Source organism: Pelobates fuscus, chromosome 1 (assembly GCF_036172605.1).
Source record: "Pelobates fuscus isolate aPelFus1 chromosome 1, aPelFus1.pri, whole genome shotgun sequence".
NCBI lineage: Eukaryota > Metazoa > Chordata > Amphibia > Anura > Pelobatidae > Pelobates > Pelobates fuscus.
The window spans coordinates 464178862-464206274 of record NC_086317.1 but is presented as its reverse complement, the minus strand read 5'-3'; the positions used below and the strand labels follow the sequence as shown (position 1 = coordinate 464206274).

The 27413-nt window shown below is 50.8% G+C and overlaps 12 non-coding genes and 14 pseudogenes across 12 annotated transcripts; all 26 read left to right on the top strand.

Moving 5' to 3' along the window:
* Positions 1 to 927: 927 nt before the first annotated feature.
* On the top strand, positions 928 to 1045 carry LOC134579000 (5S ribosomal RNA; annotated as a pseudogene).
* A 771-nt stretch (positions 1046 to 1816) lies between these two features.
* On the top strand, positions 1817 to 1935 carry LOC134579137 (5S ribosomal RNA). Its single transcript, XR_010086158.1, has one exon. It is a non-coding gene; the product is annotated as a 5S ribosomal RNA (ribosomal RNA).
* A 1025-nt stretch (positions 1936 to 2960) lies between these two features.
* Positions 2961 to 3079, top strand: LOC134578745 (5S ribosomal RNA; annotated as a pseudogene).
* Positions 3080 to 3862: 783 nt separating this feature from the next.
* Positions 3863 to 3981, top strand: LOC134577376 (5S ribosomal RNA). The gene has a single exon (XR_010085995.1). It is a non-coding gene; the product is annotated as a 5S ribosomal RNA (ribosomal RNA).
* Positions 3982 to 5027: 1046 nt separating this feature from the next.
* Positions 5028 to 5146, top strand: LOC134577937 (5S ribosomal RNA; annotated as a pseudogene).
* Positions 5147 to 5937: 791 nt separating this feature from the next.
* Positions 5938 to 6056, top strand: LOC134579112 (5S ribosomal RNA). The gene has a single exon (XR_010086157.1). It is a non-coding gene; the product is annotated as a 5S ribosomal RNA (ribosomal RNA).
* A 1039-nt stretch (positions 6057 to 7095) lies between these two features.
* LOC134577925 (5S ribosomal RNA) lies at positions 7096 to 7214 on the top strand (annotated as a pseudogene).
* A 771-nt stretch (positions 7215 to 7985) lies between these two features.
* On the top strand, positions 7986 to 8104 carry LOC134579060 (5S ribosomal RNA). Its single transcript, XR_010086155.1, has one exon. It is a non-coding gene; the product is annotated as a 5S ribosomal RNA (ribosomal RNA).
* Positions 8105 to 9138: 1034 nt separating this feature from the next.
* Positions 9139 to 9257, top strand: LOC134577728 (5S ribosomal RNA; annotated as a pseudogene).
* A 783-nt stretch (positions 9258 to 10040) lies between these two features.
* Positions 10041 to 10149, top strand: LOC134577593 (5S ribosomal RNA; annotated as a pseudogene).
* A 1025-nt stretch (positions 10150 to 11174) lies between these two features.
* Positions 11175 to 11293, top strand: LOC134577920 (5S ribosomal RNA; annotated as a pseudogene).
* Positions 11294 to 12076: 783 nt separating this feature from the next.
* LOC134579003 (5S ribosomal RNA) lies at positions 12077 to 12195 on the top strand. The gene has a single exon (XR_010086152.1). It is a non-coding gene; the product is annotated as a 5S ribosomal RNA (ribosomal RNA).
* A 1035-nt stretch (positions 12196 to 13230) lies between these two features.
* LOC134577913 (5S ribosomal RNA) lies at positions 13231 to 13349 on the top strand (annotated as a pseudogene).
* Positions 13350 to 14136: 787 nt separating this feature from the next.
* Positions 14137 to 14255, top strand: LOC134578947 (5S ribosomal RNA). Its single transcript, XR_010086148.1, has one exon. It is a non-coding gene; the product is annotated as a 5S ribosomal RNA (ribosomal RNA).
* Positions 14256 to 15284: 1029 nt separating this feature from the next.
* On the top strand, positions 15285 to 15403 carry LOC134577908 (5S ribosomal RNA; annotated as a pseudogene).
* Positions 15404 to 16186: 783 nt separating this feature from the next.
* On the top strand, positions 16187 to 16305 carry LOC134577546 (5S ribosomal RNA). Its single transcript, XR_010086041.1, has one exon. It is a non-coding gene; the product is annotated as a 5S ribosomal RNA (ribosomal RNA).
* A 1035-nt stretch (positions 16306 to 17340) lies between these two features.
* LOC134578872 (5S ribosomal RNA) lies at positions 17341 to 17458 on the top strand (annotated as a pseudogene).
* Positions 17459 to 18241: 783 nt separating this feature from the next.
* LOC134578883 (5S ribosomal RNA) lies at positions 18242 to 18360 on the top strand. Its single transcript, XR_010086143.1, has one exon. It is a non-coding gene; the product is annotated as a 5S ribosomal RNA (ribosomal RNA).
* A 1016-nt stretch (positions 18361 to 19376) lies between these two features.
* Positions 19377 to 19494, top strand: LOC134578993 (5S ribosomal RNA; annotated as a pseudogene).
* A 771-nt stretch (positions 19495 to 20265) lies between these two features.
* On the top strand, positions 20266 to 20384 carry LOC134578827 (5S ribosomal RNA). Its single transcript, XR_010086138.1, has one exon. It is a non-coding gene; the product is annotated as a 5S ribosomal RNA (ribosomal RNA).
* Positions 20385 to 21412: 1028 nt separating this feature from the next.
* LOC134578986 (5S ribosomal RNA) lies at positions 21413 to 21530 on the top strand (annotated as a pseudogene).
* Positions 21531 to 22317: 787 nt separating this feature from the next.
* Positions 22318 to 22436, top strand: LOC134577486 (5S ribosomal RNA). Its single transcript, XR_010086022.1, has one exon. It is a non-coding gene; the product is annotated as a 5S ribosomal RNA (ribosomal RNA).
* Positions 22437 to 23451: 1015 nt separating this feature from the next.
* On the top strand, positions 23452 to 23570 carry LOC134577901 (5S ribosomal RNA; annotated as a pseudogene).
* Positions 23571 to 24345: 775 nt separating this feature from the next.
* LOC134578769 (5S ribosomal RNA) lies at positions 24346 to 24464 on the top strand. The gene has a single exon (XR_010086127.1). It is a non-coding gene; the product is annotated as a 5S ribosomal RNA (ribosomal RNA).
* A 1027-nt stretch (positions 24465 to 25491) lies between these two features.
* On the top strand, positions 25492 to 25609 carry LOC134578983 (5S ribosomal RNA; annotated as a pseudogene).
* Positions 25610 to 26379: 770 nt separating this feature from the next.
* On the top strand, positions 26380 to 26498 carry LOC134578720 (5S ribosomal RNA). Its single transcript, XR_010086121.1, has one exon. It is a non-coding gene; the product is annotated as a 5S ribosomal RNA (ribosomal RNA).
* The last annotated feature ends 915 nt before the right edge of the window (positions 26499 to 27413 follow it).

The window sequence follows — 27413 nt, the reverse complement described above, 5'->3', positions numbered from 1 at the left end:
ACACACATTTCTTTTCTGGCTTTACGTTTCAGTGTGGCGTTTTTTTCTTTCTTTCTTTCTTTCTTTCTTTCTTTCTTTCTCTCTCGCTTTCTTTTTCTTTTTCCTTCTCTCGTGTTTCTGGACACGAGTAACGAGGCAACAATACAATGTCTTTGAGTGATACAGGATAGAGAGAAGTGGGCAAGCACAAGTCAGTGCTACGGTGGTAAAGTGTCGGTCACAGCAACAACAAAAAACTAAATCAATGCGGTTGGTGATAGGATATGACGCGGTCCAAGAGAAAAGCAGCATTTAAAAAACAAAAAAAGAGAAATGTACAGATATTTCACTTCCATCTATCCACACATACATTGCAGGATGGCAGGCAGAAGTGACATTTAAGTGCAAGCCATAAGCAAGGCTTTCTATACTCCACTACTACGCAGTGCCGGGGCACCACGTAACGACCAGCACAGCCTCTAAAGCACATGCTAGGACCGCAAGGCAGGGCAGACGGGAGACGTATTTGCGCCAGCAGCTGAGCAATCCAAAAGAAGGGCGATGCTTGCAAGTGTATGTGCCCAATCAAGCAGCGGGCCCCAAGCACTTTTAGCCCGCATTACGTAATGCGCGCCGACAAGACTGGTTCCTAACAGTACTGGAGGCAACAGGGCTTCGCTTGCTTTCCCCCTAAAAGACCTAGGAAGCTACAAGTTGGCAGACCCAGGCTCGGCCTGCAGGAAAGAGGCAAAAAGAAAAGGGGGCGCCTAAAAGGCCGCTGCCACTACAGACTGAGCAAGAAGGACCGGGCGGGCTGAAAGACACATGCTCCAGCAGTGAACAAAAGCAACCAGCACTAGCAGCAGCAGCAGCAGCAACAACAAAGGCGGCATCGGGTGGAAGGAGCCTGTGCGCAGGATAAGGGGAGGTAAAGGAAGCCCTGCTGTGGCCTACGCCATACCACCCTTAGCGCGCCCGATCTCGTCTGATCTCGGAAGCTAAGCAGGGTTGGGCCTGTTAGTACCTGTGATGGGAGACCATCTCGGAATACCAGGTGTTGTAGGCATTCAAACACTTTTCGCGCTCTCACTGCATCGCAGACCCAGAGCATGGCCAGTGGAGGCCTGCTGTCTTGTGCCCTTTTGCTGAAGAGGGAGAGGAGAGGGACAGAAAGATTGGGCTCCCGAACAGCACCGAGGGGCATGTTTTGTCAGCAGCGTGGGGCATGTTTTGTCAGCAGCGTGGGCCTGGTTCACTCTACACCCCAAAGCGCTGGAATGAAAAGGCCGCTGCTAGCTGTAGGCTAAAGTAGCCAAGCGGTGTGCACAGCCGAGTAGTGGAGCAACGTTTCCAAAGCAGCACTTGTGGCCTATCTTTAGCAAATTGGTTTTCAAAGGGCTACCATCCCCTGTGTTGCCAACAAACCCCTGTGACAACAGACAGCAGCTTGTCAGTCCGAAGCGGAGAGAGGATCAAGGAGCAAGGATCCTAGGCAGACGCCACGTGCCAATTTTGGGTTGAAGCAAGAGTTATTGCAGTGCGCTGTTGCTTCGAAGTGCGTCACGGCGCAGTCTCACCAGCTTTCTCTGAGACAGAGGTTAGGATTGCATTTCCGAGCAGATCTAGGAGAGGCCTAAGTGCCAGCAGCTGCGCAGTGTAAAGGAAGGAGGTCACTTAGGAGTGTAGGGATAGAAGTAAGAAGTAGGCGTCAAGCGCATTTGTCAGTGGGCCCTTTGAGCAGTGAGTTGCAAGAGCAGCAAATGAAGAAGCTGGGAGGGAGGTAGGTGCCTGGGTGTTGAAGAACAGAATAAGAGGAGGTTAAAGGAGCCTAGTTTCTGCCTACGGCCATACCACCCTGAACACGCCCGATCTCGTCTGATCTCGGAAGCTAAGCAGGGTCGGGCCTGGTTAGTACTTGGATGGGAGACCGCCTGGGAATACCAGGTGTTGTAGGCTTTTGCTTTTTCGATCTCCTACCAGCAGGGGGCGATCTATGCTATGCAATTTCACATTCACTCATTCGGAGGATTTCTTTTTTTTTTTTTTTTTTTTTTTTAAACACACATTTCTTTTCTGGCTTTACGTTTCAGTGTGGCGTTTTTTTCTTTCTTTCTTTCTTTCTTTCTTTCTTTCTCTCTCGCTTTCTTTTTCTTTTTCCTTCTCTCGTGTTTCTGGACACGAGTAACGAGGCAACAATACAATGTCTTTGAGTGATACAGGATAGAGAGAAGTGGGCAAGCACAAGTCAGTGTTACGGTGGTAAAGTGTCGGTCACAGCAACAACAAAAAACTAAATCAATGCGGTTGGTGATAGGATATGACGCGGTCCAAGAGAAAAGCAGCATTTAAAAAACAAAAAAAGAGAAATGTACAGATATTTCACTTCCATCTATCCACACATACATTGCAGGATGGCAGGCAGAAGTGACATTTAAGTTCAAGCCATAAGCAAGGCTTTCTATACTCCACTACTACGCAGTGCCGGGGCACCACGTAACGACCAGCACAGCCTCTAAAGCACATGCTAGGACCGCAAGGCAGGGCAGACGGGAGACGTATTTGCGCCAGCAGCTGAGCAATCCAAAAGAAGGGCGATGCTTGCAAGTGTATGTGCCCAATCAAGCAGCGGGCCCCAAGCACTTTTAGCCCGCATTACGTAATGCGCGCCGACAAGACTGGTTCCTAACAGTACTGGAGGCAACAGGGCTTCGCTTGCTTTCCCCCTAAAAGACCTAGGAAGCTACAAGTTGGCAGACCCAGGCTCGGCCTGCAGGAAAGAGGCAAAAAGAAAAGGGGGCGCCTAAAAGGCCGCTGCCACTACAGACTGAGCAAGAAGGACCGGGCGGGCTGAAAGACACATGCTCCAGCAGTGAACAAAAGCAACCAGCACTAGCAGCAGCAGCAGCAGCAACAACAAAGGCGGCATCGGGTGGAAGGAGCCTGTGCGCAGGATAAGGGGAGGTAAAGGAAGCCCTGCTGTGGCCTACGCCATACCACCCTTAGCGCGCCTGATCTCGTCTGATCTCGGAAGCTAAGCAGGGTTGGGCCTGGTTAGTACCTGTGATGGGAGACCATCTCGGAATACCAGGTGTTGTAGGCATTCGAACACTTTTCGCGCTCTCACTGCATCGCAGACCCAGAGCATGGCCAGTGGAGGCCTGCTGTCTTGTGCCCTTTTGCTGAAGAGGGAGAGGAGAGGGACAGAAAGATTGGGCTCCCGAACAGCACCGAGGGGCATGTTTTGTCAGCAGCGTGGGGCATGTTTTGTCAGCAGCGTGGGCCTGGTTCACTCTACACCCCAAAGCGCTGGAATGAAAAGGCCGCTGCTAGCTGTAGGCTAAAGTAGCCAAGCGGTGTGCACAGCCGAGTAGTGGAGCAACGTTTCCAAAGCAGCACTTGTGGCCTATCTTTAGCAAATTGGTTTTCAAAGGGCTACCATCCCCTGTGTTGCCAACAAACCCCTGTGACAACAGACAGCAGCTTGTCAGTCCGAAGCGGAGAGAGGATCAAGGAGCAAGGATCCTAGGCAGACGCCACGTGCCAATTTTGGGTTGAAGCAAGAGTTATTGCAGTGCGCTGTTGCTTCGAAGTGCGTCACGGCGCAGTCTCACCAGCTTTCTCTGAGACAGAGGTTAGGATTGCATTTCCGAGCAGATCTAGGAGAGGCCTAAGTGCCAGCAGCTGCGCAGTGTAAAGGAAGGAGGTCACTTAGGAGTGTAGGGATAGAAGTAAGAAGTAGGCGTCAAGCGCATTTGTCAGTGGGCCCTTTGAGCAGTGAGTTGCAAGAGCAGCAAATGAAGAAGCTGGGAGGGAGGGAGGGAGGGAGGTAGGTGCCTGGGTGTTGAAGAACAGAATAAGAGGAGGTTAAAGGAGCCTAGTTTCTGCCTACGGCCATACCACCCTGAACACGCCTGATCTCGTCTGATCTCGGAAGCTAAGCAGGGTCGGGCCTGGTTAGTACTTGGATGGGAGACCGCCTGGGAATACCAGGTGTTGTAGGCTTTTGCTTTTTCGATCTCCTACCAGCAGGGGGCGATCTACGCTATGCAATTTCACATTCACTCATTCGGAGGATTTCTTTTTTTTTTTTTTTTTTTTTTTTTTTTTTTTTTTTTTAAACACACATTTCTTTTCTGGCTTTACGTTTCAGTGTGGCGTTTTTTTCTTTCTTTCTTTCTTTCTTTCTTTCTTTCTTTCTCTCTCGCTTTCTTTTTCTTTTTCCTTCTCTCGTGTTTCTGGACACGAGTAACGAGGCAACAATACAATGTCTTTGAGTGATACAGGATAGAGAGAAGTGGGCAAGCACAAGTCAGTGTTACGGTGGTAAAGTGTCGGTCACAGCAACAACAAAAAACTAAATCAATGCGGTTGGTGATAGGATATGACGCGGTCCAAGAGAAAAGCAGCATTTAAAAAACAAAAAAAGAGAAATGTACAGATATTTCACTTCCATCTATCCACACATACATTGCAGGATGGCAGGCAGAAGTGACATTTAAGTTCAAGCCATAAGCAAGGCTTTCTATACTCCACTACTACGCAGTGCCGGGGCACCACGTAACGACCAGCACAGCCTCTAAAGCACATGCTAGGACCGCAAGGCAGGGCAGACGGGAGACGTATTTGCGCCAGCAGCTGAGCAATCCAAAAGAAGGGCGATGCTTGCAAGTGTATGTGCCCAATCAAGCAGCGGGCCCCAAGCACTTTTAGCCCGCATTACGTAATGCGCGCCGACAAGACTGGTTCCTAACAGTACTGGAGGCAACAGGGCTTCGCTTGCTTTCCCCCTAAAAGACCTAGGAAGCTACAAGTTGGCAGACCCAGGCTCGGCCTGCAGGAAAGAGGCAAAAAGAAAAGGGGGCGCCTAAAAGGCCGCTGCCACTACAGACTGAGCAAGAAGGACCGGGCGGGCTGAAAGACACATGCTCCAGCAGTGAACAAAAGCAACCAGCACTAGCAGCAGCAGCAGCAGCAGCAACAACAAAGGCGGCATCGGGTGGAAGGAGCCTGTGCGCAGGATAAGGGGAGGTAAAGGAAGCCCTGCTGTGGCCTACGCCATACCACCCTTAGCGCGCCCGATCTCGTCTGATCTCGGAAGCTAAGCAGGGTTGGGCCTGGTTAGTACCTGTGATGGGAGACCATCTCGGAATACCAGGTGTTGTAGGCATTCGAACACTTTTCGCGCTCTCACTGCATCGCAGACCCAGAGCATGGCCAGTGGAGGCCTGCTGTCTTGTGCCCTTTTGCTGAAGAGGGAGAGGAGAGGGACAGAAAGATTGGGCTCCCGAACAGCACCGAGGGGCATGTTTTGTCAGCAGCGTGGGGCATGTTTTGTCAGCAGCGTGGGCCTGGTTCACTCTACACCCCAAAGCGCTGGAATGAAAAGGCCGCTGCTAGCTGTAGGCTAAAGTAGCCAAGCGGTGTGCACAGCCGAGTAGTGGAGCAACGTTTCCAAAGCAGCACTTGTGGCCTATCTTTAGCAAATTGGTTTTCAAAGGGCTACCATCCCCTGTGTTGCCAACAAACCCCTGTGACAACAGACAGCAGCTTGTCAGTCCGAAGCGGAGAGAGGATCAAGGAGCAAGGATCCTAGGCAGACGCCACGTGCCAATTTTGGGTTGAAGCAAGAGTTATTGCAGTGCGCTGTTGCTTCGAAGTGCGTCACGGCGCAGTCTCACCAGCTTTCTCTGAGACAGAGGTTAGGATTGCATTTCCGAGCAGATCTAGGAGACGCCTAAGTGCCAGCAGCTGCGCAGTGTAAAGGAAGGAGGTCACTTAGGAGTGTAGGGATAGAAGTAAGAAGTAGGCGTCAAGCGCATTTGTCAGTGGGCCCTTTGAGCAGTGAGTTGCAAGAGCAGCAAATGAAGAAGCTGGGAGGGAGGGAGGGAGGGAGGGAGGGAGGTAGGTGCCTGGGTGTTGAAGAACAGAATAAGAGGAGGTTAAAGGAGCCTAGTTTCTGCCTACGGCCATACCACCCTGAACACGCCCGATCTCGTCTGATCTCGGAAGCTAAGCAGGGTCGGGCCTGGTTAGTACTTGGATGGGAGACCGCCTGGGAATACCAGGTGTTGTAGGCTTTTGCTTTTTCGATCTCCTACCAGCAGGGGGCGATCTACGCTATGCAATTTCACATTCACTCATTCGGAGGATTTCTTTTTTTTTTTTTTTTTTTTTTTTTTTTTTTTTTTTTTAAACACACATTTCTTTTCTGGCTTTACGTTTCAGTGTGGCGTTTTTTTCTTTCTTTCTTTCTTTCTTTCTTTCTTTCTCTCTCGCTTTCTTTTTCTTTTTCCTTCTCTCGTGTTTCTGGACACGAGTAACGAGGCAACAATACAATGTCTTTGAGTGATACAGGATAGAGAGAAGTGGGCAAGCACAAGTCAGTGTTACGGTGGTAAAGTGTCGGTCACAGCAACAACAAAAAACTAAATCAATGCGGTTGGTGATAGGATATGACGCGGTCCAAGAGAAAAGCAGCATTTAAAAAACAAAAAAAGAGAAATGTACAGATATTTCACTTCCATCTATCCACACATACATTGCAGGATGGCAGGCAGAAGTGACATTTAAGTTCAAGCCATAAGCAAGGCTTTCTATACTCCACTACTACGCAGTGCCGGGGCACCACGTAACGACCAGCACAGCCTCTAAAGCACATGCTAGGACCGCAAGGCAGGGCAGACGGGAGACGTATTTGCGCCAGCAGCTGAGCAATCCAAAAGAAGGGCGATGCTTGCAAGTGTATGTGCCCAATCAAGCAGCGGGCCCCAAGCACTTTTAGCCCGCATTACGTAATGCGCGCCGACAAGACTGGTTCCTAACAGTACTGGAGGCAACAGGGCTTCGCTTGCTTTCCCCCTAAAAGACCTAGGAAGCTACAAGTTGGCAGACCCAGGCTCGGCCTGCAGGAAAGAGGCAAAAAGAAAAGGGGGCGCCTAAAAGGCCGCTGCCACTACAGACTGAGCAAGAAGGACCGGGCGGGCTGAAAGACACATGCTCCAGCAGTGAACAAAAGCAACCAGCACTAGCAGCAGCAGCAGCAGCAACAACAAAGGCGGCATCGGGTGGAAGGAGCCTGTGCGCAGGATAAGGGGAGGTAAAGGAAGCCCTGCTGTGGCCTACGCCATACCACCCTTAGCGCGCCCGATCTCGTCTGATCTCGGAAGCTAAGCAGGGTTGGGCCTGGTTAGTACCTGTGATGGGAGACCATCTCGGAATACCAGGTGTTGTAGGCATTCGAACACTTTTCGCGCTCTCACTGCATCGCAGACCCAGAGCATGGCCAGTGGAGGCCTGCTGTCTTGTGCCCTTTTGCTGAAGAGGGAGAGGAGAGGGACAGAAAGATTGGGCTCCCGAACAGCACCGAGGGGCATGTTTTGTCAGCAGCGTGGGGCATGTTTTGTCAGCAGCGTGGGCCTGGTTCACTCTACACCCCAAAGCGCTGGAATGAAAAGGCCGCTGCTAGCTGTAGGCTAAAGTAGCCAAGCGGTGTGCACAGCCGAGTAGTGGAGCAACGTTTCCAAAGCAGCACTTGTGGCCTATCTTTAGCAAATTGGTTTTCAAAGGGCTACCATCCCCTGTGTTGCCAACAAACCCCTGTGACAACAGACAGCAGCTTGTCAGTCCGAAGCGGAGAGAGGATCAAGGAGCAAGGATCCTAGGCAGACGCCACGTGCCAATTTTGGGTTGAAGCAAGAGTTATTGCAGTGCGCTGTTGCTTCGAAGTGCGTCACGGCGCAGTCTCACCAGCTTTCTCTGAGACAGAGGTTAGGATTGCATTTCCGAGCAGATCTAGGAGAGGCCTAAGTGCCAGCAGCTGCGCAGTGTAAAGGAAGGAGGTCACTTAGGAGTGTAGGGATAGAAGTAAGAAGTAGGCGTCAAGCGCATTTGTCAGTGGGCCCTTTGAGCAGTGAGTTGCAAGAGCAGCAAATGAAGAAGCTGGGAGGGAGGTAGGTGCCTGGGTGTTGAAGAACAGAATAAGAGGAGGTTAAAGGAGCCTAGTTTCTGCCTACGGCCATACCACCCTGAACACGCCCGATCTCGTCTGATCTCGGAAGCTAAGCAGGGTCGGGCCTGGTTAGTACTTGGATGGGAGACCGCCTGGGAATACCAGGTGTTGTAGGCTTTTGCTTTTTCGATCTCCTACCAGCAGGGGGCGATCTACGCTATGCAATTTCACATTCACTCATTCGGAGGATTTCTTTTTTTTTTTTTTTTTTTTTTTTTAAACACACATTTCTTTTCTGGCTTTACGTTTCAGTGTGGCGTTTTTTTCTTTCTTTCTTTCTTTCTTTCTTTCTTTCTTTCTTTCTCTCTCGCTTTCTTTTTCTTTTTCCTTCTCTCGTGTTTCTGGACACGAGTAACGAGGCAACAATACAATGTCTTTGAGTGATACAGGATAGAGAGAAGTGGGCAAGCACAAGTCAGTGTTACGGTGGTAAAGTGTCGGTCACAGCAACAACAAAAAACTAAATCAATGCGGTTGGTGATAGGATATGACGCGGTCCAAGAGAAAAGCAGCATTTAAAAAACAAAAAAAGAGAAATGTACAGATATTTCACTTCCATCTATCCACACATACATTGCAGGATGGCAGGCAGAAGTGACATTTAAGTGCAAGCCATAAGCAAGGCTTTCTATACTCCACTACTACGCAGTGCCGGGGCACCACGTAACGACCAGCACAGCCTCTAAAGCACATGCTAGGACCGCAAGGCAGGGCAGACGGGAGACGTATTTGCGCCAGCAGCTGAGCAATCCAAAAGAAGGGCGATGCTTGCAAGTGTATGTGCCCAATCAAGCAGCGGGCCCCAAGCACTTTTAGCCCGCATTACGTAATGCGCGCCGACAAGACTGGTTCCTAACAGTACTGGAGGCAACAGGGCTTCGCTTGCTTTCCCCCTAAAAGACCTAGGAAGCTACAAGTTGGCAGACCCAGGCTCGGCCTGCAGGAAAGAGGCAAAAAGAAAAGGGGGCGCCTAAAAGGCCGCTGCCACTACAGACTGAGCAAGAAGGACCGGGCGGGCTGAAAGACACATGCTCCAGCAGTGAACAAAAGCAACCAGCACTAGCAGCAGCAGCAGCAGCAACAACAAAGGCGGCATCGGGTGGAAGGAGCCTGTGCGCAGGATAAGGGGAGGTAAAGGAAGCCCTGCTGTGGCCTACGCCATACCACCCTTAGCGCACCCGATCTCGTCTGATCTCGGAAGCTAAGCAGGGTTGGGCCTGGTTAGTACCTGTGATGGGAGACCATCTCGGAATACCAGGTGTTGTAGGCATTCGAACACTTTTCGCGCTCTCACTGCATCGCAGACCCAGAGCATGGCCAGTGGAGGCCTGCTGTCTTGTGCCCTTTTGCTGAAGAGGGAGAGGAGAGGGACAGAAAGATTGGGCTCCCGAACAGCACCGAGGGGCATGTTTTGTCAGCAGCGTGGGGCATGTTTTGTCAGCAGCGTGGGCCTGGTTCACTCTACACCCCAAAGCGCTGGAATGAAAAGGCGGCTGCTAGCTGTAGGCTAAAGTAGCCAAGCGGTGTGCACAGCCGAGTAGTGGAGCAACGTTTCCAAAGCAGCACTTGTGGCCTATCTTTAGCAAATTGGTTTTCAAAGGGCTACCATCCCCTGTGTTGCCAACAAACCCCTGTGACAACAGACAGCAGCTTGTCAGTCCGAAGCAGAGAGAGGATCAAGGAGCAAGGATCCTAGGCAGACGCCACGTGCCAATTTTGGGTTGAAGCAAGAGTTATTGCAGTGCGCTGTTGCTTCGAAGTGCGTCACGGCGCAGTCTCACCAGCTTTCTCTGAGACAGAGGTTAGGATTGCATTTCCGAGCAGATCTAGGAGAGGCCTAAGTGCCAGCAGCTGCGCAGTGTAAAGGAAGGAGGTCACTTAGGAGTGTAGGGATAGAAGTAAGAAGTAGGCGTCAAGCGCATTTGTCAGTGGGCCCTTTGAGCAGTGAGTTGCAAGAGCAGCAAATGAAGAAGCTGGGAGGGAGGGAGGGAGGGAGGTAGGTGCCTGGGTGTTGAAGAACAGAATAAGAGGAGGTTAAAGGAGCCTAGTTTCTGCCTACGGCCATACCACCCTGAACACGCCTGATCTCGGAAGCTAAGCAGGGTCGGGCCTGGTTAGTACTTGGATGGGAGACCGCCTGGGAATACCAGGTGTTGTAGGCTTTTGCTTTTTCGATCTCCTACCAGCAGGGGGCGATCTACGCTATGCAATTTCACATTCACTCATTCGGAGGATTTCTTTTTTTTTTTTTTTTTTTTTTTTAAACACACATTTCTTTTCTGGCTTTACGTTTCAGTGTGGCGTTTTTTTCTTTCTTTCTTTCTTTCTTTCTTTCTTTCTCTCTCGCTTTCTTTTTCTTTTTCCTTCTCTCGTGTTTCTGGACACGAGTAACGAGGCAACAATACAATGTCTTTGAGTGATACAGGATAGAGAGAAGTGGGCAAGCACAAGTCAGTGTTACGGTGGTAAAGTGTCGGTCACAGCAACAACAAAAAACTAAATCAATGCGGTTGGTGATAGGATATGACGCGGTCCAAGAGAAAAGCAGCATTTAAAAAACAAAAAAAGAGAAATGTACAGATATTTCACTTCCATCTATCCACACATACATTGCAGGATGGCAGGCAGAAGTGACATTTAAGTTCAAGCCATAAGCAAGGCTTTCTATACTCCACTACTACGCAGTGCCGGGGCACCACGTAACGACCAGCACAGCCTCTAAAGCACATGCTAGGACCGCAAGGCAGGGCAGACGGGAGACGTATTTGCGCCAGCAGCTGAGCAATCCAAAAGAAGGGCGATGCTTGCAAGTGTATGTGCCCAATCAAGCAGCGGGCCCCAAGCACTTTTAGCCCGCATTACGTAATGCGCGCCGACAAGACTGGTTCCTAACAGTACTGGAGGCAACAGGGCTTCGCTTGCTTTCCCCCTAAAAGACCTAGGAAGCTACAAGTTGGCAGACCCAGGCTCGGCCTGCAGGAAAGAGGCAAAAAGAAAAGGGGGCGCCTAAAAGGCCGCTGCCACTACAGACTGAGCAAGAAGGACCGGGCGGGCTGAAAGACACATGCTCCAGCAGTGAACAAAAGCAACCAGCACTAGCAGCAGCAGCAGCAGCAACAACAAAGGCGGCATCGGGTGGAAGGAGCCTGTGCGCAGGATAAGGGGAGGTAAAGGAAGCCCTGCTGTGGCCTACGCCATACCACCCTTAGCGCGCCCGATCTCGTCTGATCTCGGAAGCTAAGCAGGGTTGGGCCTGGTTAGTACCTGTGATGGGAGACCATCTCGGAATACCAGGTGTTGTAGGCATTCGAACACTTTTCGCGCTCTCACTGCATCGCAGACCCAGAGCATGGCCAGTGGAGGCCTGCTGTCTTGTGCCCTTTTGCTGAAGAGGGAGAGGAGAGGGACAGAAAGATTGGGCTCCCGAACAGCACCGAGGGGCATGTTTTGTCAGCAGCGTGGGGCATGTTTTGTCAGCAGCGTGGGCCTGGTTCACTCTACACCCCAAAGCGCTGGAATGAAAAGGCCGCTGCTAGCTGTAGGCTAAAGTAGCCAAGCGGTGTGCACAGCCGAGTAGTGGAGCAACGTTTCCAAAGCAGCACTTGTGGCCTATCTTTAGCAAATTGGTTTTCAAAGGGCTACCATCCCCTGTGTTGCCAACAAACCCCTGTGACAACAGACAGCAGCTTGTCAGTCCGAAGCGGAGAGAGGATCAAGGAGCAAGGATCCTAGGCAGACGCCACGTGCCAATTTTGGGTTGAAGCAAGAGTTATTGCAGTGCGCTGTTGCTTCGAAGTGCGTCACGGCGCAGTCTCACCAGCTTTCTCTGAGACAGAGGTTAGGATTGCATTTCCGAGCAGATCTAGGAGAGGCCTAAGTGCCAGCAGCTGCGCAGTGTAAAGGAAGGAGGTCACTTAGGAGTGTAGGGATAGAAGTAAGAAGTAGGCGTCAAGCGCATTTGTCAGTGGGCCCTTTGAGCAGTGAGTTGCAAGAGCAGCAAATGAAGAAGCTGGGAGGGAGGGAGGGAGGGAGGTAGGTGCCTGGGTGTTGAAGAACAGAATAAGAGGAGGTTAAAGGAGCCTAGTTTCTGCCTACGGCCATACCACCCTGAACACGCCCGATCTCGTCTGATCTCGGAAGCTAAGCAGGGTCGGGCCTGGTTAGTACTTGGATGGGAGACCGCCTGGGAATACCAGGTGTTGTAGGCTTTTGCTTTTTCGATCTCCTACCAGCAGGGGGCGATCTACGCTATGCAATTTCACATTCACTCATTCGGAGGATTTCTTTTTTTTTTTTTTTTTTTTTTTTTTTAACACACATTTCTTTTCTGGCTTTACGTTTCAGTGTGGCGTTTTTTTCTTTCTTTCTTTCTTTCTTTCTTTCTTTCTTTCTTTCTCTCTCGCTTTCTTTTTCTTTTTCCTTCTCTCGTGTTTCTGGACACGAGTAACGAGGCAACAATACAATGTCTTTGAGTGATACAGGATAGAGAGAAGTGGGCAAGCACAAGTCAGTGTTACGGTGGTAAAGTGTCGGTCACAGCAACAACAAAAAACTAAATCAATGCGGTTGGTGATAGGATATGACGCGGTCCAAGAGAAAAGCAGCATTTAAAAAACAAAAAAAGAGAAATGTACAGATATTTCACTTCCATCTATCCACACATACATTGCAGGATGGCAGGCAGAAGTGACATTTAAGTGCAAGCCATAAGCAAGGCTTTCTATACTCCACTACTACGCAGTGCCGGGGCACCACGTAACGACCAGCACAGCCTCTAAAGCACATGCTAGGACCGCAAGGCAGGGCAGACGGGAGACGTATTTGCGCCAGCAGCTGAGCAATCCAAAAGAAGGGCGATGCTTGCAAGTGTATGTGCCCAATCAAGCAGCGGGCCCCAAGCACTTTTAGCCCGCATTACGTAATGCGCGCCGACAAGACTAGTTCCTAACAGTACTGGAGGCAACAGGGCTTCGCTTGCTTTCCCCCTAAAAGACCTAGGAAGCTACAAGTTGGCAGACCCAGGCTCGGCCTGCAGGAAAGAGGCAAAAAGAAAAGGGGGCGCCTAAAAGGCCGCTGCCACTACAGACTGAGCAAGAAGGACCGGGCGGGCTGAAAGACACATGCTCCAGCAGTGAACAAAAGCAACCAGCACTAGCAGCAGCAGCAGCAGCAACAACAAAGGCGGCATCGGGTGGAAGGAGCCTGTGCGCAGGATAAGGGGAGGTAAAGGAAGCCCTGCTGTGGCCTACGCCATACCACCCTTAGCGCGCCCGATCTCGTCTGATCTCGGAAGCTAAGCAGGGTTGGGCCTGGTTAGTACCTGTGATGGGAGACCATCTCGGAATACCAGGTGTTGTAGGCATTCGAACACTTTTCGCGCTCTCACTGCATCGCAGACCCAGAGCATGGCCAGTGGAGGCCTGCTGTCTTGTGCCCTTTTGCTGAAGAGGGAGAGGAGAGGGACAGAAAGATTGGGCTCCCGAACAGCACCGAGGGGCATGTTTTGTCAGCAGCGTGGGGCATGTTTTGTCAGCAGCGTGGGCCTGGTTCACTCTACACCCCAAAGCGCTGGAATGAAAAGGCCGCTGCTAGCTGTAGGCTAAAGTAGCCAAGCGGTGTGCACAGCCGAGTAGTGGAGCAACGTTTCCAAAGCAGCACTTGTGGCCTATCTTTAGCAAATTGGTTTTCAAAGGGCTACCATCCCCTGTGTTGCCAACAAACCCCTGTGACAACAGACAGCAGCTTGTCAGTCCGAAGCGGAGAGAGGATCAAGGAGCAAGGATCCTAGGCAGACGCCACGTGCCAATTTTGGGTTGAAGCAAGAGTTATTGCAGTGCGCTGTTGCTTCGAAGTGCGTCACGGCGCAGTCTCACCAGCTTTCTCTGAGACAGAGGTTAGGATTGCATTTCCGAGCAGATCTAGGAGAGGCCTAAGTGCCAGCAGCTGCGCAGTGTAAAGGAAGGAGGTCACTTAGGAGTGTAGGGATAGAAGTAAGAAGTAGGCGTCAAGCGCATTTGTCAGTGGGCCCTTTGAGCAGTGAGTTGCAAGAGCAGCAAATGAAGAAGCTGGGAGGGAGGGAGGGAGGGAGGGAGGTAGGTGCCTGGGTGTTGAAGAACAGAATAAGAGGAGGTTAAAGGAGCCTAGTTTCTGCCTACGGCCATACCACCCTGAACACGCCCGATCTCGTCTGATCTCGGAAGCTAAGCAGGGTCGGGCCTGGTTAGTACTTGGATGGGAGACCGCCTGGGAATACCAGGTGTTGTAGGCTTTTGCTTTTTCGATCTCCTACCAGCAGGGGGCGATCTACGCTATGCAATTTCACATTCACTCATTCGGAGGATTTCTTTTTTTTTTTTTTTTTTTTTTTTAAACACACATTTCTTTTCTGGCTTTACGTTTCAGTGTGGCGTTTTTTTCTTTCTTTCTTTCTTTCTTTCTTTCTTTCTTTCTCTCTCGCTTTCTTTTTCTTTTTCCTTCTCTCGTGTTTCTGGACACGAGTAACGAGGCAACAATACAATGTCTTTGAGTGATACAGGATAGAGAGAAGTGGGCAAGCACAAGTCAGTGTTACGGTGGTAAAGTGTCGGTCACAGCAACAACAAAAAACTAAATCAATGCGGTTGGTGATAGGATATGACGCGGTCCAAGAGAAAAGCAGCATTTAAAAAACAAAAAAAGAGAAATGTACAGATATTTCACTTCCATCTATCCACACATACATTGCAGGATGGCAGGCAGAAGTGACATTTAAGTGCAAGCCATAAGCAAGGCTTTCTATACTCCACTACTACGCAGTGCCGGGGCACCACGTAACGACCAGCACAGCCTCTAAAGCACATGCTAGGACCGCAAGGCAGGGCAGACGGGAGACGTATTTGCGCCAGCAGCTGAGCAATCCAAAAGAAGGGCGATGCTTGCAAGTGTATGTGCCCAATCAAGCAGCGGGCCCCAAGCACTTTTAGCCCGCATTACGTAATGCGCGCCGACAAGACTGGTTCCTAACAGTACTGGAGGCAACAGGGCTTCGCTTGCTTTCCCCCTAAAAGACCTAGGAAGCTACAAGTTGGCAGACCCAGGCTCGGCCTGCAGGAAAGAGGCAAAAAGAAAAGGGGGCGCCTAAAAGGCCGCTGCCACTACAGACTGAGCAAGAAGGACCGGGCGGGCTGAAAGACACATGCTCCAGCAGTGAACAAAAGCAACCAGCACTAGCAGCAGCAGCAGCAGCAACAACAAAGGCGGCATCGGGTGGAAGGAGCCTGTGCGCAGGATAAGGGGAGGTAAAGGAAGCCCTGCTGTGGCCTACGCCATACCACCCTTAGCGCGCCCGATCTCGTCTGATCTCGGAAGCTAAGCAGGGTTGGGCCTGGTTAGTACCTGTGATGGGAGACCATCTCGGAATACCAGGTGTTGTAGGCATTCGAACACTTTTCGCGCTCTCACTGCATCGCAGACCCAGAGCATGGCCAGTGGAGGCCTGCTGTCTTGTGCCCTTTTGCTGAAGAGGGAGAGGAGAGGGACAGAAAGATTGGGCTCCCGAACAGCACCGAGGGGCATGTTTTGTCAGCAGCGTGGGGCATGTTTTGTCAGCAGCGTGGGCCTGGTTCACTCTACACCCCAAAGCGCTGGAATGAAAAGGCCGCTGCTAGCTGTAGGCTAAAGTAGCCAAGCGGTGTGCACAGCCGAGTAGTGGAGCAACGTTTCCAAAGCAGCACTTGTGGCCTATCTTTAGCAAATTGGTTTTCAAAGGGCTACCATCCCCTGTGTTGCCAACAAACCCCTGTGACAACAGACAGCAGCTTGTCAGTCCGAAGCGGAGAGAGGATCAAGGAGCAAGGATCCTAGGCAGACGCCACGTGCCAATTTTGGGTTGAAGCAAGAGTTATTGCAGTGCGCTGTTGCTTCGAAGTGCGTCACGGCGCAGTCTCACCAGCTTTCTCTGAGACAGAGGTTAGGATTGCATTTCCGAGCAGATCTAGGAGAGGCCTAAGTGCCAGCAGCTGCGCAGTGTAAAGGAAGGAGGTCACTTAGGAGTGTAGGGATAGAAGTAAGAAGTAGGCGTCAAGCGCATTTGTCAGTGGGCCCTTTGAGCAGTGAGTTGCAAGAGCAGCAAATGAAGAAGCTGGGAGGGAGGGAGGGAGGGAGGTAGGTGCCTGGGTGTTGAAGAACAGAATAAGAGGAGGTTAAAGGAGCCTAGTTTCTGCCTACGGCCATACCACCCTGAACACGCCCAATCTCGTCTGATCTCGGAAGCTAAGCAGGGTCGGGCCTGGTTAGTACTTGGATGGGAGACCGCCTGGGAATACCAGGTGTTGTAGGCTTTTGCTTTTTCGATCTCCTACCAGCAGGGGGCGATCTACGCTATGCAATTTCACATTCACTCATTCGGAGGATTTCTTTTTTTTTTTTTTTTTTTTTTTTTTAAACACACATTTCTTTTCTGGCTTTACGTTTCAGTGTGGCGTTTTTTTCTTTCTTTCTTTCTTTCTTTCTTTCTTTCTTTCTTTCTCTCTCGCTTTCTTTTTCTTTTTCCTTCTCTCGTGTTTCTGGACACGAGTAACGAGGCAACAATACAATGTCTTTGAGTGATACAGGATAGAGAGAAGTGGGCAAGCACAAGTCAGTGTTACGGTGGTAAAGTGTCGGTCACAGCAACAACAAAAAACTAAATCAATGCGGTTGGTGATAGGATATGACGCGGTCCAAGAGAAAAGCAGCATTTAAAAAACAAAAAAAGAGAAATGTACAGATATTTCACTTCCATCTATCCACACATACATTGCAGGATGGCAGGCAGAAGTGACATTTAAGTGCAAGCCATAAGCAAGGCTTTCTATACTCCACTACTACGCAGTGCCGGGGCACCACGTAACGACCAGCACAGCCTCTAAAGCACATGCTAGGACCGCAAGGCAGGGCAGACGGGAGACGTATTTGCGCCAGCAGCTGAGCAATCCAAAAGAAGGGCGATGCTTGCAAGTGTATGTGCCCAATCAAGCAGCGGGCCCCAAGCACTTTTAGCCCGCATTACGTAATGCGCGCCGACAAGACTGGTTCCTAACAGTACTGGAGGCAACAGGGCTTCGCTTGCTTTCCCCCTAAAAGACCTAGGAAGCTACAAGTTGGCAGACCCAGGCTCGGCCTGCAGGAAAGAGGCAAAAAGAAAAGGGGGCGCCTAAAAGGCCGCTGCCACTACAGACTGAGCAAGAAGGACCGGGCGGGCTGAAAGACACATGCTCCAGCAGTGAACAAAAGCAACCAGCACTAGCAGCAGCAGCAGCAGCAACAACAAAGGCGGCATCGGGTGGAAGGAGCCTGTGCGCAGGATAAGGGGAGGTAAAGGAAGCCCTGCTGTGGCCTACGCCATACCACCCTTAGAGCGCCCGATCTCGTCTGATCTCGGAAGCTAAGCAGGGTTGGGCCTGTTAGTACCTGTGATGGGAGACCATCTCGGAATACCAGGTGTTGTAGGCATTCAAACACTTTTCGCGCTCTCACTGCATCGCAGACCCAGAGCATGGCCAGTGGAGGCCTGCTGTCTTGTGCCCTTTTGCTGAAGAGGGAGAGGAGAGAGACAGAAAGATTGGGCTCCCGAACAGCACCGAGGGGCATGTTTTGTCAGCAGCGTGGGGCATGTTTTGTCAGCAGCGTGGGCCTGGTTCACTCTACACCCCAAAGCGCTGGAATGAAAAGGCCGCTGCTAGCTGTAGGCTAAAGTAGCCAAGCGGTGTGCACAGCCGAGTAGTGGAGCAACGTTTCCAAAGCAGCACTTGTGGCCTATCTTTAGCAAATTGGTTTTCAAAGGGCTACCATCCCCTGTGTTGCCAACAAACCCCTGTGACAACAGACAGCAGCTTGTCAGTCCGAAGCGGAGAGAGGATCAAGGAGCAAGGATCCTAGGCAGACGCCACGTGCCAATTTTGGGTTGAAGCAAGAGTTATTGCAGTGCGCTGTTGCTTCGAAGTGCGTCACGGCGCAGTCTCACCAGCTTTCTCTGAGACAGAGGTTAGGATTGCATTTCCGAGCAGATCTAGGAGAGGCCTAAGTGCCAGCAGCTGCGCAGTGTAAAGGAAGGAGGTCACTTAGGAGTGTAGGGATAGAAGTAAGAAGTAGGCGTCAAGCGCATTTGTCAGTGGGCCCTTTGAGCAGTGAGTTGCAAGAGCAGCAAATGAAGAAGCTGGGAGGGAGGGAGGGAGGGAGGTAGGTGCCTGGGTGTTGAAGAACAGAATAAGAGGAGGTTAAAGGAGCCTAGTTTCTGCCTACGGCCATACCACCCTGAACACGCCCGATCTCGTCTGATCTCGGAAGCTAAGCAGGGTCGGGCCTGGTTAGTACTTGGATGGGAGACCGCCTGGGAATACCAGGTGTTGTAGGCTTTTGCTTTTTCGATCTCCTACCAGCAGGGGGCGATCTACGCTATGCAATTTCACATTCACTCATTCGGAGGATTTCTTTTTTTTTTTTTTTTTTTAAACACACATTTCTTTTCTGGCTTTACGTTTCAGTGTGGCGTTTTTTTCTTTCTTTCTTTCTTTCTTTCTTTCTCTCTCGCTTTCTTTTTCTTTTTCCTTCTCTCGTGTTTCTGGACACGAGTAACGAGGCAACAATACAATGTCTTTGAGTGATACAGGATAGAGAGAAGTGGGCAAGCACAAGTCAGTGTTACGGTGGTAAAGTGTCGGTCACAGCAACAACAAAAAACTAAATCAATGCGGTTGGTGATAGGATATGACGCGGTCCAAGAGAAAAGCAGCATTTAAAAAACAAAAAAAGAGAAATGTACAGATATTTCACTTCCATCTATCCACACATACATTGCAGGATGGCAGGCAGAAGTGACATTTAAGTTCAAGCCATAAGCAAGGCTTTCTATACTCCACTACTACGCAGTGCCGGGGCACCACGTAACGACCAGCACAGCCTCTAAAGCACATGCTAGGACCGCAAGGCAGGGCAGACGGGAGACGTATTTGCGCCAGCAGCTGAGCAATCCAAAAGAAGGGCGATGCTTGCAAGTGTATGTGCCCAATCAAGCAGCGGGCCCCAAGCACTTTTAGCCCGCATTACGTAATGCGCGCCGACAAGACTGGTTCCTAACAGTACTGGAGGCAACAGGGCTTCGCTTGCTTTCCCCCTAAAAGACCTAGGAAGCTACAAGTTGGCAGACCCAGGCTCGGCCTGCAGGAAAGAGGCAAAAAGAAAAGGGGGCGCCTAAAAGGCCGCTGCCACTACAGACTGAGCAAGAAGGACCGGGCGGGCTGAAAGACACATGCTCCAGCAGTGAACAAAAGCAACCAGCACTAGCAGCAGCAGCAGCAGCAACAACAAAGGCGGCATCGGGTGGAAGGAGCCTGTGCGCAGGATAAGGGGAGGTAAAGGAAGCCCTGCTGTGGCCTACGCCATACCACCCTTAGCGCGCCCGATCTCGTCTGATCTCGGAAGCTAAGCAGGGTTGGGCCTGTTAGTACCTGTGATGGGAGACCATCTCGGAATACCAGGTGTTGTAGGCATTCAAACACTTTTCGCGCTCTCACTGCATCGCAGACCCAGAGCATGGCCAGTGGAGGCCTGCTGTCTTGTGCCCTTTTGCTGAAGAGGGAGAGGAGAGAGACAGAAAGATTGGGCTCCCGAACAGCACCGAGGGGCATGTTTTGTCAGCAGCGTGGGGCATGTTTTGTCAGCAGCGTGGGCCTGGTTCACTCTACACCCCAAAGCGCTGGAATGAAAAGGCCGCTGCTAGCTGTAGGCTAAAGTAGCCAAGCGGTGTGCACAGCCGAGTAGTGGAGCAACGTTTCCAAAGCAGCACTTGTGGCCTATCTTTAGCAAATTGGTTTTCAAAGGGCTACCATCCCCTGTGTTGCCAACAAACCCCTGTGACAACAGACAGCAGCTTGTCAGTCCGAAGCGGAGAGAGGATCAAGGAGCAAGGATCCTAGGCAGACGCCACGTGCCAATTTTGGGTTGAAGCAAGAGTTATTGCAGTGCGCTGTTGCTTCGAAGTGCGTCACGGCGCAGTCTCACCAGCTTTCTCTGAGACAGAGGTTAGGATTGCATTTCCGAGCAGATCTAGGAGAGGCCTAAGTGCCAGCAGCTGCGCAGTGTAAAGGAAGGAGGTCACTTAGGAGTGTAGGGATAGAAGTAAGAAGTAGGCGTCAAGCGCATTTGTCAGTGGGCCCTTTGAGCAGTGAGTTGCAAGAGCAGCAAATGAAGAAGCTGGGAGGGAGGTAGGTGCCTGGGTGTTGAAGAACAGAATAAGAGGAGGTTAAAGGAGCCTAGTTTCTGCCTACGGCCATACCACCCTGAACACGCCCGATCTCGTCTGATCTCGGAAGCTAAGCAGGGTCGGGCCTGGTTAGTACTTGGATGGGAGACCGCCTGGGAATACCAGGTGTTGTAGGCTTTTGCTTTTTCGATCTCCTACCAGCAGGGGGCGATCTACGCTATGCAATTTCACATTCACTCATTCGGAGGATTTCTTTTTTTTTTTTTTTTTTTTTTTAAACACACATTTCTTTTCTGGCTTTACGTTTCAGTGTGGCGTTTTTTTCTTTCTTTCTTTCTTTCTTTCTTTCTTTCTTTCTCTCTCGCTTTCTTTTTCTTTTTCCTTCTCTCGTGTTTCTGGACACGAGTAACGAGGCAACAATACAATGTCTTTGAGTGATACAGGATAGAGAGAAGTGGGCAAGCACAAGTCAGTGTTACGGTGGTAAAGTGTCGGTCACAGCAACAACAAAAAACTAAATCAATGCGGTTGGTGATAGGATATGACGCGGTCCAAGAGAAAAGCAGCATTTAAAAAACAAAAAAAGAGAAATGTACAGATATTTCACTTCCATCTATCCACACATACATTGCAGGATGGCAGGCAGAAGTGACATTTAAGTTCAAGCCATAAGCAAGGCTTTCTATACTCCACTACTACGCAGTGCCGGGGCACCACGTAACGACCAGCACAGCCTCTAAAGCACATGCTAGGACCGCAAGGCAGGGCAGACGGAAGACGTATTTGCGCCAGCAGCTGAGCAATCCAAAAGAAGGGCGATGCTTGCAAGTGTACGTGCCCAATCAAGCAGCGGGCCCCAAGCACTTTTAGCCCGCATTACGTAATGCGCGCCGACAAGACTGGTTCCTAACAGTACTGGAGGCAACAGGGCTTCGCTTGCTTTCCCCCTAAAAGACCTAGGAAGCTACAAGTTGGCAGACCCAGGCTCGGCCTGCAGGAAAGAGGCAAAAAGAAAAGGGGGCGCCTAAAAGGCCGCTGCCACTACAGACTGAGCAAGAAGGACCGGGCGGGCTGAAAGACACATGCTCCAGCAGTGAACAAAAGCAACCAGCACTAGCAGCAGCAGCAGCAGCAACAACAAAGGCGGCATCGGGTGGAAGGAGCCTGTGCGCAGGATAAGGGGAGGTAAAGGAAGCCCTGCTGTGGCCTACGCCATACCACCCTTAGCGCGCCCGATCTCGTCTGATCTCGGAAGCTAAGCAGGGTTGGGCCTGTTAGTACCTGTGATGGGAGACCATCTCGGAATACCAGGTGTTGTAGGCATTCAAACACTTTTCGCGCTCTCACTGCATCGCAGACCCAGAGCATGGCCAGTGGAGGCCTGCTGTCTTGTGCCCTTTTGCTGAAGAGGGAGAGGAGAGAGACAGAAAGATTGGGCTCCCGAACAGCACCGAGGGGCATGTTTTGTCAGCAGCGTGGGGCATGTTTTGTCAGCAGCGTGGGCCTGGTTCACTCTACACCCCAAAGCGCTGGAATGAAAAGGCCGCTGCTAGCTGTAGGCTAAAGTAGCCAAGCGGTGTGCACAGCCGAGTAGTGGAGCAACGTTTCCAAAGCAGCACTTGTGGCCTATCTTTAGCAAATTGGTTTTCAAAGGGCTACCATCCCCTGTGTTGCCAACAAACCCCTGTGACAACAGACAGCAGCTTGTCAGTCCGAAGCGGAGAGAGGATCAAGGAGCAAGGATCCTAGGCAGACGCCACGTGCCAATTTTGGGTTGAAGCAAGAGTTATTGCAGTGCGCTGTTGCTTCGAAGTGCGTCACGGCGCAGTCTCACCAGCTTTCTCTGAGACAGAGGTTAGGATTGCATTTCCGAGCAGATCTAGGAGAGGCCTAAGTGCCAGCAGCTGCGCAGTGTAAAGGAAGGAGGTCACTTAGGAGTGTAGGGATAGAAGTAAGAAGTAGGCGTCAAGCGCATTTGTCAGTGGGCCCTTTGAGCAGTGAGTTGCAAGAGCAGCAAATGAAGAAGCTGGGAGGGAGGGAGGGAGGGAGGGAGGTAGGTGCCTGGGTGTTGAAGAACAGAATAAGAGGAGGTTAAAGGAGCCTAGTTTCTGCCTACGGCCATACCACCCTGAACACGCCCGATCTTGTCTGATCTCGGAAGCTAAGCAGGGTCGGGCCTGGTTAGTACTTGGATGGGAGACCGCCTGGGAATACCAGGTGTTGTAGGCTTTTGCTTTTTCGATCTCCTACCAGCAGGGGGCGATCTACGCTATGCAATTTCACATTCACTCATTCGGAGGATTTCTTTTTTTTTTTTTTTTTTAAACACACATTTCTTTTCTGGCTTTACGTTTCAGTGTGGCGTTTTTTTCTTTCTTTCTTTCTTTCTTTCTTTCTCTCTCGCTTTCTTTTTCTTTTTCCTTCTCTCGTGTTTCTGGACACGAGTAACGAGGCAACAATACAATGTCTTTGAGTGATACAGGATAGAGAGAAGTGGGCAAGCACAAGTCAGTGTTACGGTGGTAAAGTGTCGGTCACAGCAACAACAAAAAACTAAATCAATGCGGTTGGTGATAGGATATGACGCGGTCCAAGAGAAAAGCAGCATTTAAAAAACAAAAAAAGAGAAATGTACAGATATTTCACTTCCATCTATCCACACATACATTGCAGGATGGCAGGCAGAAGTGACATTTAAGTGCAAGCCATAAGCAAGGCTTTCTATACTCCACTACTACGCAGTGCCGGGGCACCACGTAACGACCAGCACAGCCTCTAAAGCACATGCTAGGACCGCAAGGCAGGGCAGACGGGAGACGTATTTGCGCCAGCAGCTGAGCAATCCAAAAGAAGGGCGATGCTTGCAAGTGTATGTGCCCAATCAAGCAGCGGGCCCCAAGCACTTTTAGCCCGCATTACGTAATGCGCGCCGACAAGACTGGTTCCTAACAGTACTGGAGGCAACAGGGCTTCGCTTGCTTTCCCCCTAAAAGACCTAGGAAGCTACAAGTTGGCAGACCCAGGCTCGGCCTGCAGGAAAGAGGCAAAAAGAAAAGGGGGCGCCTAAAAGGCCGCTGCCACTACAGACTGAGCAAGAAGGACCGGGCGGGCTGAAAGACACATGCTCCAGCAGTGAACAAAAGCAACCAGCACTAGCAGCAGCAGCAGCAGCAACAACAAAGGCGGCATCGGGTGGAAGGAGCCTGTGCGCAGGATAAGGGGAGGTAAAGGAAGCCCTGCTGTGGCCTACGCCATACCACCCTTAGCGCGCCCGATCTCGTCTGATCTCGGAAGCTAAGCAGGGTTGGGCCTGGTTAGTACCTGTGATGGGAGACCATCTCGGAATACCAGGTGTTGTAGGCATTCGAACACTTTTCGCGCTCTCACTGCATCGCAGACCCAGAGCATGGCCAGTGGAGGCCTGCTGTCTTGTGCCCTTTTGCTGAAGAGGGAGAGGAGAGGGACAGAAAGATTGGGCTCCCGAACAGCACCGAGGGGCATGTTTTGTCAGCAGCGTGGGGCATGTTTTGTCAGCAGCGTGGGCCTGGTTCACTCTACACCCCAAAGCGCTGGAATGAAAAGGCCGCTGCTAGCTGTAGGCTAAAGTAGCCAAGCGGTGTGCACAGCCGAGTAGTGGAGCAACGTTTCCAAAGCAGCACTTGTGGCCTATCTTTAGCAAATTGGTTTTCAAAGGGCTACCATCCCCTGTGTTGCCAACAAACCCCTGTGACAACAGACAGCAGCTTGTCAGTCCGAAGCGGAGAGAGGATCAAGGAGCAAGGATCCTAGGCAGACGCCACGTGCCAATTTTGGGTTGAAGCAAGAGTTATTGCAGTGCGCTGTTGCTTCGAAGTGCGTCACGGCGCAGTCTCACCAGCTTTCTCTGAGACAGAGGTTAGGATTGCATTTCCGAGCAGATCTAGGAGAGGCCTAAGTGCCAGCAGCTGCGCAGTGTAAAGGAAGGAGGTCACTTAGGAGTGTAGGGATAGAAGTAAGAAGTAGGCGTCAAGCGCATTTGTCAGTGGGCCCTTTGAGCAGTGAGTTGCAAGAGCAGCAAATGAAGAAGCTGGGAGGGAGGTAGGTGCGTGCCTGGGTGTTGAAGAACAGAATAAGAGGAGGTTAAAGGAGCCTAGTTTCTGCCTACGGCCATACCACCCTGAACACGCCCGATCTCGTCTGATCTCGGAAGCTAAGCAGGGTCGGGCCTGGTTAGTACTTGGATGGGAGACCGCCTGGGAATACCAGGTGTTGTAGGCTTTTGCGATCTCCTACCAGCAGGGGGCGATCTACGCTATGCAATTTCACATTCACTCATTCGGAGGATTTCTTTTTTTTTTTTTTTTTTTTTTTTTAAACACACATTTCTTTTCTGGCTTTACGTTTCAGTGTGGCGTTTTTTTCTTTCTTTCTTTCTTTCTTTCTTTCTTTCTTTCTCTCTCGCTTTCTTTTTCTTTTTCCTTCTCTCGTGTTTCTGGACACGAGTAACGAGGCAACAATACAATGTCTTTGAGTGATACAGGATAGAGAGAAGTGGGCAAGCACAAGTCAGTGTTACGGTGGTAAAGTGTCGGTCACAGCAACAACAAAAAACTAAATCAATGCGGTTGGTGATAGGATATGACGCGGTCCAAGAGAAAAGCAGCATTTAAAAAACAAAAAAAGAGAAATGTACAGATATTTCACTTCCATCTATCCACACATACATTGCAGGATGGCAGGCAGAAGTGACATTTAAGTTCAAGCCATAAGCAAGGCTTTCTATACTCCACTACTACGCAGTGCCGGGGCACCACGTAACGACCAGCACAGCCTCTAAAGCACATGCTAGGACCGCAAGGCAGGGCAGACGGGAGACGTATTTGCGCCAGCAGCTGAGCAATCCAAAAGAAGGGCGATGCTTGCAAGTGTATGTGCCCAATCAAGCAGCGGGCCCCAAGCACTTTTAGCCCGCATTACGTAATGCGCGCCGACAAGACTGGTTCCTAACAGTACTGGAGGCAACAGGGCTTCGCTTGCTTTCCCCCTAAAAGACCTAGGAAGCTACAAGTTGGCAGACCCAGGCTCGGCCTGCAGGAAAGAGGCAAAAAGAAAAGGGGGCGCCTAAAAGGCCGCTGCCACTACAGACTGAGCAAGAAGGACCGGGCGGGCTGAAAGACACATGCTCCAGCAGTGAACAAAAGCAACCAGCACTAGCAGCAGCAGCAGCAGCAGCAACAACAAAGGCGGCATCGGGTGGAAGGAGCCTGTGCGCAGGATAAGGGGAGGTAAAGGAAGCCCTGCTGTGGCCTACGCCATACCACCCTTAGCGCGCCCGATCTCGTCTGATCTCGGAAGCTAAGCAGGGTTGGGCCTGTTAGTACCTGTGATGGGAGACCATCTCGGAATACCAGGTGTTGTAGGCATTCAAACACTTTTCGCGCTCTCACTGCATCGCAGACCCAGAGCATGGCCAGTGGAGGCCTGCTGTCTTGTGCCCTTTTGCTGAAGAGGGAGAGGAGAGGGACAGAAAGATTGGGCTCCCGAACAGCACCGAGGGGCATGTTTTGTCAGCAGCGTGGGGCATGTTTTGTCAGCAGCGTGGGCCTGGTTCACTCTACACCCCAAAGCGCTGGAATGAAAAGGCCGCTGCTAGCTGTAGCTAAAGTAGCCAAGCGGTGTGCACAGCCGAGTAGTGGAGCAACGTTTCCAAAGCAGCACTTGTGGCCTATCTTTAGCAAATTGGTTTTCAAAGGGCTACCATCCCCTGTGTTGCCAACAAACCCCTGTGACAACAGACAGCAGCTTGTCAGTCCGAAGCGGAGAGAGGATCAAGGAGCAAGGATCCTAGGCAGACGCCACGTGCCAATTTTGGGTTGAAGCAAGAGTTATTGCAGTGCGCTGTTGCTTCGAAGTGCGTCACGGCGCAGTCTCACCAGCTTTCTCTGAGACAGAGGTTAGGATTGCATTTCCGAGCAGATCTAGGAGAGGCCTAAGTGCCAGCAGCTGCGCAGTGTAAAGGAAGGAGGTCACTTAGGAGTGTAGGGATAGAAGTAAGAAGTAGGCGTCAAGCGCATTTGTCAGTGGGCCCTTTGAGCAGTGAGTTGCAAGAGCAGCAAATGAAGAAGCTGGGAGGGAGGTAGGTGCCTGGGTGTTGAAGAACAGAATAAGAGGAGGTTAAAGGAGCCTAGTTTCTGCCTACGGCCATACCACCCTGAACACGCCCGATCTCGTCTGATCTCGGAAGCTAAGCAGGGTCGGGCCTGGTTAGTACTTGGATGGGAGACCGCCTGGGAATACCAGGTGTTGTAGGCTTTTGCTTTTTCGATCTCCTACCAGCAGGGGGCGATCTACGCTATGCAATTTCACATTCACTCATTCGGAGGATTTCTTTTTTTTTTTTTTTTTTTTTTTTTTTTTAACACACATTTCTTTTCTGGCTTTACGTTTCAGTGTGGCGTTTTTTTCTTTCTTTCTTTCTTTCTTTCTTTCTTTCTTTCTTTCTTTCTCTCTCGCTTTCTTTTTCTTTTTCCTTCTCTCGTGTTTCTGGACACGAGTAACGAGGCAACAATACAATGTCTTTGAGTGATACAGGATAGAGAGAAGTGGGCAAGCACAAGTCAGTGTTACGGTGGTAAAGTGTCGGTCACAGCAACAACAAAAAACTAAATCAATGCGGTTGGTGATAGGATATGACGCGGTCCAAGAGAAAAGCAGCATTTAAAAAACAAAAAAAGAGAAATGTACAGATATTTCACTTCCATCTATCCACACATACATTGCAGGATGGCAGGCAGAAGTGACATTTAAGTTCAAGCCATAAGCAAGGCTTTCTATACTCCACTACTACGCAGTGCCGGGGCACCACGTAACGACCAGCACAGCCTCTAAAGCACATGCTAGGACCGCAAGGCAGGGCAGACGGGAGACGTATTTGCGCCAGCAGCTGAGCAATCCAAAAGAAGGGCGATGCTTGCAAGTGTATGTGCCCAATCAAGCAGCGGGCCCCAAGCACTTTTAGCCCGCATTACGTAATGCGCGCCGACAAGACTGGTTCCTAACAGTACTGGAGGCAACAGGGCTTCGCTTGCTTTCCCCCTAAAAGACCTAGGAAGCTACAAGTTGGCAGACCCAGGCTCGGCCTGCAGGAAAGAGGCAAAAAGAAAAGGGGGTGCCTAAAAGGCCGCTGCCACTACAGACTGAGCAAGAAGGACCGGGCGGGCTGAAAGA